Consider the following 14,560-nt stretch of genomic DNA (forward strand, 5'->3'; position numbering starts at 1 on the left):
TGTACCGGAAGCTCACCATTAAAATCGAACCGAGGCTGGTGGTTAAGACCTCGGCCGACCATGCTACGCGAGACGTCCTCCGTTGACTCTCCGTCAGCTGTTGCAACTTTATCAGTTAGGTCTCCACGACCTGAATCACAAGATGGTCAAAATGCTTCCCCAGCATTCTTGACATAAAATAGTCATTTACAAACAGGTCACAATTACAGTTTCTATAATGAACTCTCGTCTTTCCACATTATCCCTCATCAGTCCACATTACTTATTCCACATTCCATTCATATGTGTACTCATTGTTATCCAATCACATCTTTTTCCATCTCATCACCTCCGATTCGTTCACATCACATATCATTTATTCCTATCCCAATTTTAACATGTCATCACATCTCATCCATTCACTCATCGACATCACATCATTTCACATACACATTCGCATTCATTATTCTACATACACATCCACATTCGTACGAAGAGCAGTGTTGGAAGCACCTCGACCACCAGCATCGGGGTCAGCAGCATCATCATCATTAGCATCGACACAGGCAGGGCAGTTATCCCCAAATACGCTTCAAAACATGGCAGCAGCTAAAGCGGATTTACGCGTCAAGTTCGGGACCTTTTCGGGAAAGTCTAAAGAAGACCCTGATTGCCACGTAGCTCAATTTGAGACAAGATGGTAGGCCAGAGGATTTAACAGAGTATATGATGCGCAAGCTAAGATGCATTGAGGCAACATTGGAGGGCAAAGCCATGCAGTGGTTCAGCAATTTTAATGCAAGACATTTTGTGGATTACAATGCATTGAGGAATGGATTTTTGAATCGGTTTCAGAAGGAGAAGACTCCAAATGAAGTGCTTTCCAAGCTTAGGGACATTAAGCAAAAGAGGATGTTTGTGGAATATTATGCACAGAAGTTTAATCAGTATATCTGAATAGGCTCATGAATGCGGAGAGACCTACGGATGAAATGCTAGCGGGATATTTTTTATGAATGGGTTGCGCAAGGAGCTACGGAATGTAGTAGCAGGTGTGGATATTGCAGCCGGTCTGGATGCATTGGTGGACACTGCCACAAGGGCAGAAAAGAGATTTGGATTATCAAATCCAAGTTCAGCATGGAAGAGCTCGAGGGATAAGAAGAAGAAAAAGTTGAACGGGAAGAAGAAGAAGAAGTCAAAAGATGATAGCAGTGTGATGAGGATTCAGAGGAGGAGTTAGACACAGATTCAGACAATTTGGATTCGGAAGAGGATTCAGAATCGGATAGTGAGGATGATTCAGACACTGATTCAGGTTCAGATGAAGATGGGAACAGAAAGAAGAAACATAAAAAGAAATCTAGTAAGAAGTCTAAGAAGAAGGTGAAGGATAGTTCGGTTGAAAAGATGGTAGAAAAGAAGTTGAAGGAACTAGGAGTCAAGAAGGAGTCAAGTAGTAAGACAACTTACTGTGACATCTGTGGTGGTAAGGATGGCCATAAGACAAAACACTGTTGGTATAATCCAAATTTTAGGGGAGTAATCCTTGAAAGGATACAGTAAAAGATTCAGCAGAACATGGCGCAAGCCAATGTGTTTTTTCGAAAGCTTCCGGACAATAGAGATCATTTAACAACCAAGGATGGCAAAGGCAGTAGTAGCCGTATTCAAACTAGAGACCACCATTCAGAGGAAATTTCAATCAAGGAAGTCGACCAAGATTTGGCGGATGGCAAAATTTCAGACCATCATGGGGAGGAAATTGGGGTCAGCAACAACAGAGTTGGCCACAACAACAGAATTGGCAACAACCACCTAATTGGAATCCGCAGGGCTGGAATCTGCTGTAGCGTTGGAATGAGCAAGGGTGGAATCAGCAGGGACCTAGTGAGCAGTTACCTCAGTTACCTGCACCACTTGCGTAACAAGGAGAAAAGGATAAAGCACCACAAAGTAATTTGATAGAAGTAGAGATCCCTTAGGATCATGGGACAAATCAGGTATCGGCGGATTGCTCTCCTGAATGTGATTGTTCTCAATGTCAGCGAGGATCCGGAAGTGATGGTTGTTACATGTGCTAAAGCAAAATTAAAACCACCTTTGGATTGGGAAGAGCAGAAGGATGTTCGTGAGTGAAGAGGCAGCAGAAGAGACTCTGAAAGCACAAAAAGAAGATCCAATTTCCGAAGGGATAGGTGTATTTACTGAAGAAGGTGGAGAGTAATGTGGAAAAGTCAGAAGCATTGTTTCAGGAATTGCTAAATACCCCAATGCATTTCACATTGGATCAATTGCTTTCGTTGGTTCCAATATTCAGAGACCGATTTTATTCGGCCGCGGGGAAGTTCCAGAAATTTTGAATGAATTGGAGCAAAGTGTGGGGAGTTATCAGATCAGTCCTGATGATGTGGATTTTACTGTTCCAACTGTTCAACTAGAGTTTGATGATCGAATGTTTTCTGATGTTTTGCTAGATGGCTGTTTTGGAGTGAATATTTTGTCAGAAACTAAATTTTTGAAGTTGAAAAATGCAAAGTTGGAACCAGCACCATTTCAAGTGAGGATGGCGGATCAGCGAAGGGTCCAACCAATTGGAATGCTTAGACACCAATCCCTCAAAGTTCACGGATTATAGTTTCAAGAAAAATTTGTTGTCTTAAAGATGCAAGTGCAGAGAATGCCTATACAATGTTGTTGGGAAGGCCATGGTTTAAAACAGCAAAGCTCAAGGAGGATGGGGAAAATAATGAAGTTATATTGAAAAAGGGGAAGAATTTGGTAAGATTTTTGATGGGTTCTAGGAAAACGTTGTCGATGTCATTGAAGCCAATGATGGCTCAGACAATCAATTTTGCAGAAGAAGTTGAGGATGATGAAGAGGACTGTTTCTTGGCGGCTAATCCGACTGTAGTTCCTATATTTGAAGTAGATGTGGAACGGATTACTGATCGATATGCCTTGCAGGAGGAATCAAAGATGGTGCCTAGTCAACCTGTGGAGAACGGTTCAGCACAAGATCAGACGACGCAGAAGCTAGATAAGGGTGCCCAAGATAACCTGAAGGAGGGTACAGATTGTTTAGATGGAGATGTTGCACCAAAGGAGGCAATCAGTCGAGCAGAATTTTTGTATGACAAGTTGATGGTGGACAAGGTTTCAAGAGTCAAAGAAGATGATCTGCAGGATCTAAATCTGGGATCAGAGGAAAATCCAAAAGTAGTCAAAGTCAGTGTTCATTTGGATGAGGAATTCAAGGAGGATTTGAAGGATTTGCTACAGGAATTCATTGATGTGTTTGCTTGGGATTATTCTGATTTGAAGGGTATGGATCCTGAAGTGTATAAGCATCAGATCAATCTGAAAGAGGATGCAGTTCCAGTCAATAGAGGTATCGAATGAATCCAAATTATTCCAAACAAGTCAAAGAGGAGTTGGATAAGCTTCTGCAAGTTGGTTTCATAAGGCCAATGGATCAGGCGGAGTGGTTGTCACCAATTGTAGTAGTGCCTAAGAAGTCAGGAAAAATCCACGTGTGTGTGGATTATAGAAAATTGAATGCAGCAACCATTGCAGATCCATTCCCATTGCGATTTATTGATTCAATTTTGGATGATGTAGCAGGACATGAGATGTATAGCTTTCTTGATGGGTTTTCAGGGTATCAGATCCGGATCGCTGATGAAGAGGATATAGCAAAGACTACATTTATTACTGAATGGGGAGCATTTGCTTATGCAATTATGAGTTTTGGTCTCAAGAATGGACCACCTTCATTTTCAAAAGCAGCTTTCAAAACTTTGAGCCATATGTGACAGAGTTTATGCGGATCTTTATGGATGACTTTTCAGTGTTCGGAAAGAAAGTTAAGCATTTGGAGTATCTCAGGAAGTGTTTTGAAAGATGCAGAATGTTTAGAATGGCCCTAAATCCACACAAGTGTGTTATTGCAGTTCAAAGAGGGAAATTGTTGGGGCATATCATCTCGAAAGAAGGCATGTCGATTGATACTGATAAGATCAGTGCAATTCAGAAAGTACCAGCACCTGACAACTTGAAGGCAATTTCAAGGTTTATGGGTCATATTAAATGGCATAATCAATATTTGAGGTATTTGGCAGATGTTAGTGCTCCATTGAGTCATTTGACAAAGAAAGATGTGGAGTTTGTATGGGGTGAGGCTCAAGAAAAAGCATTCCAGATCATGAAGAAGATGTTGGTAGTATCTCCTATTCTCCAACCACCAGATTGGGAGTTACCTTTTCATGTATTTCTAGATGCATCTAATATGGATGTTGGAGTGGTTTTGATGCAGGAGAAGATCCGGGGATGGTTTCGACTAGTCTATTATGCCAGTAGGATGTTGAAGCCAGCGAAGAAGAACTACACCGATACAGAATGAGAAGCTTTAGGGATGATTTTTGCATCGGAAAAGTTTAGGCATTATCTGTTGGGGAACAAAGTAGACTTTCATGTTGACCATCAGGCGCTGAAATTATTGGTGAAGAAGCCAAAGCTGGAAGGAAGACTTGCCAGGTGGATGCTTTTGTTGCAGGAATTCGATTATACAGTGTTGCATACTCCCGAAAATAAGCATGCGGTGGCGGATTTTCTCAGTAGGCTGGAGAATTCACAAGAGACACCAGAAGTGTCAGATCAGTTGCCATATGCAAAATTGTTTTGAGTGGAAGGTTAGTCCTTTGACAATTGGCATGACCAAATGTTGCAGTTTTTGACATATGGAGTGTTACCTTCTAATATGACAAAGGATCAGAAGAAGAAATTTACCTTGAGGAGTAGGACATTTTTTATCATTGCTGGATCATTATATAGAAGAGGAGCAGATCAGATTATTTGTAGATGTGTTCCAGATGAAGAACAGAAGGCGGTTTTGCAAGAGCGACATTGCGGAATGGCTAGAGGACATTTTTCATCAGGAGAAATTACAGGGCGGAAGATTATGCAAGCAGGTCTATGGTGGCCATTGTTGTTATTTAAGAGATGCACACAAGTTTGCCAAAGAATGTGTTCAATGTCAGAAAATTGGTCAACCAACTCAGATGGATCGGATGCAGGATCACCCAGTATTACCACTTGAACCGTTTCAAAAATGGGGTCTAGATTTTGTTGGACCAATAAAGCCAAAGGCTAGGAGGACACGAGCAAGATATATTTTGGTTGCAACAGATTATGCTACAAAGTGGGTAGAAGCAGTATCTTTGAGGAATAATAAAGTAGCAAGTGTGGCCAGGTTCCTCTATAAGAACATCATGACTAGATTTGGATGCCCAATTGAATTGGTGTCAGAATAGGGTGTTCATTTTCTGAATTTAGTCATTGAGAAGTTGACATCCAAGCACATGATCCTCCACAAGAAATCTACCCCATATCATCCACAACCAAATAGACAGGCTGAAAGCACGAATAAGGTGTTGGTGAGGATTCTGAAAAAGATTGTTTCAGATAACACATCAGACTGGGATGATAAGTTAGATTCAGCATTGTGGTCATTCAGAACAACATACAAAGTGGCAATAGGTATGACACCTTTCAAGTGATCTATGTTCCGATGGAATATGTGATACCTAGTTTGAGGCTAACTGTTCAACATAGATTGAGCCCAAAAGATTCAATTTTGCATCGCCAAAGAGAGTTGCTGAAATTAGAGGAGGATAGGATTTACAGTGCATATGCAGCAAAAAATTGGTCAGCACAGAAGACATGCATGGATGGCAAGGCAAGTGAAGCTCATCTTTCAGAAAGGCGACTTGGTAATGCTGTATAATTCAAAGTTAGGACCACACCCAGGCAAACTGAAGCTTAGGTATTTTGGGCCATATACGATAGTGGAAGAGTTGGGCCAAGGAACATTCCGATTGAGGGATGTGTTTGAAACTCTGATTTAGAAGCCAGTTAATGGGTTCAGATTGAAGAAGTTCTTTGGGAGAATTCGTGAGATTCATGAATGGATGATAAACAAAGCTGAGGACATTTCAGTTAAGTATGTGGGTGTTGATTTTGAGGAGGAAGATAAATCAGTTTTGGAATTTGAAGAATTTCGTTTAGATGCGGATCTGTTGAAGAAAGAGGTGTTTGATTACACTCAGGAGTTATGGAGGCAGGCGACTACCATTTTTCAGGAGCATCTGTCAGTGCCAATAGACAAGTTCAAGTCTTGGCTCGAAGCAGCAGGTGAGGAAGCACTGAGGAAAGAGAATCGAGAGCTGAGGAGTACTGTCGCGGAGTTGAAGAAGCAGCTGGAGACAGAATGGAGTGCAGCAATGGACCAGATGGAAATATTATGGGATGAGACACGTGATAAACAAGATGATACTGCTAAATTCAAGCAAGGTGAGTCTTTGGTAAAAATTGTTGTTTTAAATGTTCAAGATGATGCGAAGCTGGATGCAGCAAAAGGTAAGGAAGCGGAAGTTGGATTGGGTGCAGTGGACAAAAGTGTTGGCAAACCAGTGGATTAGGCAGAAGGTTTGGCGGATCAAGGGATTGTGAGTTCGAAGTCAGCCTCTGGCTCAAGCCACCAGGCTGTGCCAGTTGTTTAGGGGATGAACTTAGGAGGATTATTATTTTGTCATATGATATGTAACCTTAGGGAAATTAAATGTGACTTTTGGGATCTTAGGGGAAGTTGGAATGTCTTTTGGCATTGGATAAAAATGGATAGTTATGTTTTTGTGCGAAAGAAGAATGTAGATGGATGTAAGCAGAACTGTGGTTTTTGGGCAATGTAGAAGTCAACAAGTTTGTCAATTTGTTGGTTGATGTTTATGTTTTTGAAGCTGTGTGAGTAATGTTTATCAGTCTCATTAATGGAAGGTGTTTTCTCTCTTTATAGTACTCTGTACAATAATGTTTAACTTTGTTTATCTTAGAGAGAATGTGGAAGTTAGAGTTTGTTTGTCAGATGAGAATTTAGGTTATTTGTCATCCTATTCAATCTGCTAGGAAGTTACACTAGTTTACATCTGCATGCATTGATGATGTATGGTATGTGGATTGAACCTCTTTGAACCATATGACCAGTCATGGGCGAGTGGTTCAAGGATATAAAAAATCTTGAAAAGCCAGGTTTTGTTAAAATAGGGGATAATACTACTCATCCAATTGCCCATGTTAGAAATGTGCCATGGTCTATGCAGGATGGTAAGGTGAAGTACATGGCAGATGTACTTTACGTTCCAAATATTATAAAGAATCAAGTTTCCTTTAGCCAAATGATCGAGTAAGAGTTGAAGGTAAGCAGAGATGTTGTGTTTGATGAAATGAGTAGATGGCACGCTGCTAAAAAAGATGATGTTCGGGCTGATGCAACTAGAAGCGTGATTGCATAGAATGCAAATCAGCAATCAGAGTCATTGAGTGGACCTAGAGAGTCCTCTTATGTTGGGTTTGTTGATAGGGTTGCAAGCTACGTCAAAACACCACTCCTCAAAATGTAGTTGGTACTTCACGTAAAGGCAAAGAGAAGGTTGGTGAGCCTTTTGGTATGCCTGACATTTCTGCAGGGCATTCTTTTGTTGATGGAGAGTCTATTGGCTTAGAGCAAATTCTTGACATTGATGAGCTTGGGATTCCAACTATTAGAACACCTGGTGTAAGGAAATCAAGAGAAGCTACAAAAATGCCAGGTAATGATCATGGATAATATATAATATAGGTTAGGGAGATTTAGAAAACCTATCGATGAGACAGGTTGACTTATGATGTTTATGTGCCTCATCATTATGCATATATGGCCAAAGTTGTGCAAGATGTTGAACCCACATGTCTTAAAGAAGCTGTGAGGAATGTAGATAGGGAAAAATCCATGGATAAAGAAATAACTTCATTGGATACAAATGAGACTTGGGACTTGGTGCTATTACCTGAGGACAAGAAGGCTATTGGATGCAAGTGGGTATACAAAATAAAGCACAACTCAAATGGAAGTATTAGCAAGTATAAAGTAAAATTGGTTGCCAAAGGTTATGCTCAAACTTATGGCATTAATTATCAGGAGATTTCACCTTACCATTTCTCTACTCTTTGTGAGTTCTCACAATTAGGACTCTGATAGATTCACCAACAAATTAATTGCTATCACAATATTGTGTTGCATGCACCAAGCAAGCCAGACAATCTTGTTCCTTGATAAGAATCTCTCTCTCTCCTCTCTCAAATACACACACGGGAGCTGAAATGAGCAAGTTTAAAAACTGGCCATTTTGTTGCTGTTAAAAGCACTATGTACTTACCTGCAAGCAAGCTCACAAGTGGTTGCTACCACTCTTCAAGGCAACATGAACAAGGACACAAGATATATAGCTTCATAATTCATCTATATAGAGCTATATATTGAAAACCCTACAGCTTATAATAAGCTGCCCACGAGACGTAAGTGGACAGATATGGTGGGTAAGTGGAGAAACTACTTACCCGCTAATCATTGCATTACGGGGCACGCCATTTCGAAAGCAACGCGCTTAAAGATTAAGGTTCTAGGACAAAGAAGCTTTGCTATCTTCAGTTAATAAAGGCAAAAATCATAAAATCTCCACAATCACCTGAAGCTACCAGCTCGAAATAATTAACGTACACGTATCATAGAGCTTTATAAGTTATCACACGTTGCAACCCGAGCCACTGCTCATGGAAAACCCTTTTCTCAACCATTCAAAATAAAGACAGCTTTCCACACACGAACCCGGATTCCAAGAGATCTAAATTTCAAAAGCCACCTTTTAAAGGCTTACACTCTCATAAAACCTTAATAAAAGAAGACATTTAATTTTCAACCGGCCTTTAAAGGCATACTTACATGTAAGCAACCTTGAATTTTCAACCGGCCTTTAAAGGCATACTTACATGTAAGCAGCCTTGACAGGATAACCACCACATGACAAAGGGTGATGTGTACTCTAAGCAATTTAAGACCGAAGATTCTACCAACAATAATTATAATTCTTCAACCAAAGATTTTATCAATAATTATAATTCTCCAACTGAAGATTCTACCATTAATTATAATTCTCCTCTCTCATATTTTTAGTCTGAACAAGTGCTAGAAGAAACACAATTGTTGAATAAGTGCCCATTACTTAACAAATGCATGTACGCTGAGACACTTGTCCCCATGTACCTATAGGCTACTACCATCACTATTGTTGATGGCTTTATTATATATAAGTCACCAATTGACAAGAAAAGCACAAGCTTTGTTAATTCTTATAATGCTTCCACAAGTGAAGTTCCTTTGTTGAGACATCTATCTTCATGTACTATCACCGTTGTTGTTGACTTTCTTACATATAAGTCACCAACAATTGGCAAGGAAAGGACAAGCTATCTCTAACAACAATTGAAATCCTTAAACCCTTCATCTCAAGAATGCAATCAACAACCTACATTATAAAAGCTCTTGTTCTCTAAAGAACTCATCCAACCATTCTTCTACTTTCACAAGAGATAAACTAGATTCTCAATGAATTGCATGCACATTAGGTGTATATATGTGTTTCTATAAGCCCAACTATAGCTGTTATATCAACAAAATTGCTTTGAAAAGTCGTTGTTGAGTATAGCCATCTCTCAAGGATATCGGTCATAAAATGAATGCTGTAAACAAAAAGTGGAAGTTGCTCACTCTTGCTTACAAATCTGTATTTTCAGATTTCAAAAACATAAGAAGAGGCTCATAGGATTCCATACTTTGTGAATAGCTGAAGATTTGCTCAACCTTATCACTTTATGGATACAGCTCATATGCAAATCAACATAACCAAGCTCTAACTCCATATTCTTCAATAAAGAACTTTTCAAACCACTTCTAGTAGAGAAACTTCGAGCAACCACATTAGCAATCTTATCAATTTCTTGTGCATATGATGACCTCTTTATTGCATCATCCAAGAAAAGACTAACCCTATGAGCAATGTAATTAATGGAAATTCATGTAAGGAATGGCTCGTCTCATCTGACTAGCTAGTCCATTTACATGTCCGTGAAGCACCGTTAGTACCTACATAGACATTGTTGTTGCTAACATCAAGGTTTAGTTGTGATAAGGAGAATATGTAAGATTCATATAAGTGACTACAGGTTCCACCTTGAATTACTAGCAAGCCTAAAAACACCATCCTAACAAGTGACTAGAGGTTCCACCTTGAATTACTAGAGGTTCCACCTTGAATTACTAGCAAGCCTAAAAACACCATCCTAACAAGCTGAACATCCTATATAAAAGAGGCATACACAATGACGTGCTGAGTACCAAGGGTATTACACTAGCATAAGCATGTAACTAGCATAAGAGTGCTTGAGCTTGAAGAGCTTGATGAGAGATTTCATCGATTCGTCAATCATGAGGCTACTATAACTAGAGAACTTTATCCTTTGAAAATTTTGTTCCAAAACTACAATATGTTGGGGCTATTAACAGTGCACTGCAGTATAAAAGTGCAACTCATTAGCGTTCCTAGCAGCAAAAAAACGCTGCTCAATAGTATGGTGTGCAAAAAGTATCCCACTTCTTTTGCTACCACATCATTTTTATCTTTTGAATGTCCTAAATTTGGCACTTTGCATTTTTTAAAGGTTTATGTCTAATCATCATATTTACCTCTCCTACCCTATCCTCCTTATGCTTAAGCAAGGTGTGTCTTCTCTTTTCCTTCATCTCCTATGCAAACAAGCTTTCCATGAAAGCTTTCATGTGAGTATTTCCCTTCTCTTTCCTCTCTTTTAAGTTTTTCTTTTCTTCTTATTGAAGATTAATCCTAACCCTAGATTATACTTAAAAACCCTAATAAAGAGCACTCCATCAAAGCTCTTTATTAGGATTTCTATGTAGAATATAGGCTTAGGGTTAAGCTTCAATGAGAAGGGAAAAAATTGATAGAATACTAAATGTATGAATGAGCTTGATCTCATACTCAATGGATGAGCTATGGTGGATGGAAATGAGCCATATCATAAAGCTAGTAATTAAGCACTAGTTAAGCATGATTAAGGAAACTTAATCACAGCATAATAACAACATGAATGGGGCAATAGAATTCATGTTTCTTCATTAGGAATAGCCTCTTAAATAGGCATGATACAACCTTTACAAAGAGCCAAAAGGCATCTCCTAAAATCTCTCCATCTCCCCAAAGGTCATTGTCCTTTCACACACACAAGAGGTACTACATACATCATCAGTTATGTCATGACAGAATCTACCTCGTTTACTTGATCCTCTAGCTTTTACATTGCCTTTAACCTTAGGCCATGAAGTACCCTTCAACCTTAGTTCATTTGACATGACTTTGGATCATTCCTTCTAACACCCTTCCTTGATCAAGGCATGTCATAGTGTAATACCCTTCCTTGACCAATACATTGCATAAAAGAAAATAGCATGGCTCATAGGGAGCATAGCTCTACATTGCATGAAAGAGATAGCATAGCTCATAGGGAGCATAGCTCTAAAAACTGAAAAAACATAAATATGAAAACATGTCTCTCCAATACTCCATATCCATGAACATTGTGCCTCATGTGCACCATCATGTGTTGAGCATGGAAACCCAACTCCCATCAATCCCCCCTTGTGGGCTACATGGCCAACGTAGGAGAACTGTGAGCATACATCATATCACATGACCTACATCATCGGTGGTCAGAGGTGAACATACATCTTGAGTAAAGGAGTGCATCATCATGGCTTTAGAAAGCCCATTCATCATCAGGTACCTCTTCATCATCATAAGAGGTGGATATATGATTACATTGTTCGGTGGTAGTAGTGTTGGCTGCATTGGTTGAAGTGCTAGCAATGTTTGCTTCCACTTTGTTGTAGCATTTGTCTGCTAGATGTCCTGGCTTTCCACAAATGGTGCATTGACGCTTTGGTTTGTCTTTGTGGTAGCAGTTCTTTATGGTGTGTCCCATTCTTCCACAGTGTGAGCATTGAAGAGCTTTACCATTTTGTTTTTGAACAAGATATGCAGGAGTCATAAATTCTGTGGTGGCCCTTCCTTTAAGTTTCTTTTCTTCTTCTAGAAGGACACTTTCAATGCCTTCTAAAGTGGGATCATGCATATACTTCAAAGTGGGCATTATGGTGTCATATTCAGGAGGCATAGATTTGAGAAGTATAGCAATGGCATCACTTTCTTTGACTGTTTCATTTATGGCTTCTAGTTGAGCCATTATGCTCTTCATTTTGTTGATATGAGACGCAAGTGTCTCTTCCATTTTTAGCTCCAAGCTGTAAAAGTCAACCTTTAAACTGATTTTACTGTGTAGACCTTGTGCTCCAAAAGATTTGTCAAGTGTGTTCCAAGCTATTTGTGACGAGTTACCATTACCAATGTAATGAATGTAACTATCTTCCAATCCAAGAGCAATGAGAGCAAGAGCTTTCTCATCCTTGGTTTGCCATGAGATTTCCCCTTCTCTAGTGTTGGGCTTAGGTATAGATCCATTGACGATGCCCCAAACACCATCTTTCATCAACAAAAACTTCATTTTGACTTGCCATGTGTGGAAGTCATGGCCATTGAATTTTTTAATGAGGATTTGAGATGACATCTCCATGAGAAGGTCTTACCAAACAATGGCAGTGTCTAGTCTCATGAGAAATAAGAGAGTTCAAAAACTAGAAGGCACCATCAACATACAAGTGCATGTTGTTACTTAGAAATTCCCCAAACCCTAAAGCTCTAGCATGATGATAGTAGTAGGTTCTAGTTTTTACCCGCATCCTTGGCTTTCTGATTTTTCTTGTGCTTTTGAGGGATTTTCTCACATATGATTCATTTGAGGATTCTCACATATGATTCATTTGAGGAAATGAGCCATATCATAAAGCTAGTAATTAAGCACTAGTTAAGCATGATTAGGGAGACTTAATCACAGCATAATAACAACATGAATGGGGCAATAGAATTCATGTTTCTTCATTAGGAATAGCCTCTTAAATAGGCATGATACAACCTTTACAAAGAGCCAAAAGGCATCTCCTAAAATCTCTCCATCTCCCCAAAGGTCATTGTCCTTTCACACACACAAGAGGTACTACATACATCATCAGTTATGTCATGACAGAATCTACCTCGTTTACTTGATCCTCTAGCTTTTACATTGCCTTTAACCTTAGGCCATGAAGTACCCTTCAACCTTAGTTCATTTGACATGACTTTGGATCATTCCTTCTAACAAAAATTAAATAAGGTTTCTATGTTATGCAAAAGCTTTCATTGAGATTTCTATTAAGATTAGAGTTTTGTATATGCTTTCTATCAGGGCTAGCATTAGGATTATTAATATTTTTTTTCTTAATTTGGCTTGATTTTGTAGGTTATTGACTAATACAAGACTCACAAGGTAAGATATCTCTTTCTTGTATGTTTCCTCTCTTATGCTTTTACATGTTAAGGGGTTTATAAGTTTTATGAATTTTAAGATTAGGGTTTGCTATGTTTTCCATACTCTATGGATCATAGCCTTTTGAGAGCTATGCTTGTCTTAAGAGGTGGCCATATAATGCCTTAGCCTCATGCATGAGGCTAGGACATAAATCTTATGTGTGAGGCTAGTGCCTAAGCCTCATGCATGAGACTTATGTATTAGCCATATGCATAAGCCTCATGCATGAGGCTTATACATAAGCTTTATGCATGAGGCTTATACATGAGCTTTATGCATGAGGCTTATGAATAAGCCACATGCATGAGACTTTTGCACAAAGTCTCATGCATAATACTCATGTATAAAGCTTATGCATGAGGCTTAGGCATGAGGCTTAGGCATTAGCCATAAGCCTCTATGCATAGCCTTTAGAGAGTTATGCATCTCTCAAGAGGTGGCCATATGCATAAGCCTCATGCATGAGCCCTTTACATTAGCCATATGTATAAGACTCATGTATGTAGTTCACGCATAAGGTTTATGAATGCATGCCGGTAGCTCCCAATGCATGCCGGGTGCTACGGGCATACATTAAGAGCTTCCAATGCATGTCGGGTTCTGCCAACATACTCTAGGATCTTCCAATGCATGCTGGTAGCTTCCAATGCATACTGGATGCTACCTAGGAATGCCGGTAGCTCCCAATGAATGGTGGGTGCTTCCAACAGACACTAAGAGCTTTCAATGCATGTCGGGTGCTACCTAGGCACATGTAGATAGTCTCCAATGGTGGGTGCTTCCAACAGACACTAAGAGCTTTCAATGCATGTCGGGTGCTACCTAGGCATGTTGGTAGCTTCCAATGCATGTTGGGTGCTACCTAGGCACATGTAGATAGTCTCCAATGCATGTCGGTGGCTTCCAATGCATACCGGTAGCTTCCTAGGCATGCTAGAAGCTTTCAATGCATACCGGTATCTCTCCCAACGCATTCCAAGTGCTACCGGCATACACTAAGAGCTTCCAATGCATACCGGTGCTTCCTAGGCATGTCGATAGTGTCCAATACATGCCGGTAGCTTCTAGTGTATGCTAGTAGAAAGCTACCCAAGCATGCCGGTAGCTTCCCAGTGCATATCGGTAGAAGCTACCTAGGCATGCCGGTAGCTTCTAATGCATATCGATAGAAGCT

Source organism: Cibotium barometz, chromosome 44, assembly GCF_041138505.1.
Source record: "Cibotium barometz isolate CiBa-2024 chromosome 44, ASM4113850v1, whole genome shotgun sequence".
In the NCBI taxonomy this organism is placed as follows: Eukaryota; Viridiplantae; Streptophyta; class Polypodiopsida; order Cyatheales; family Cibotiaceae; genus Cibotium; species Cibotium barometz.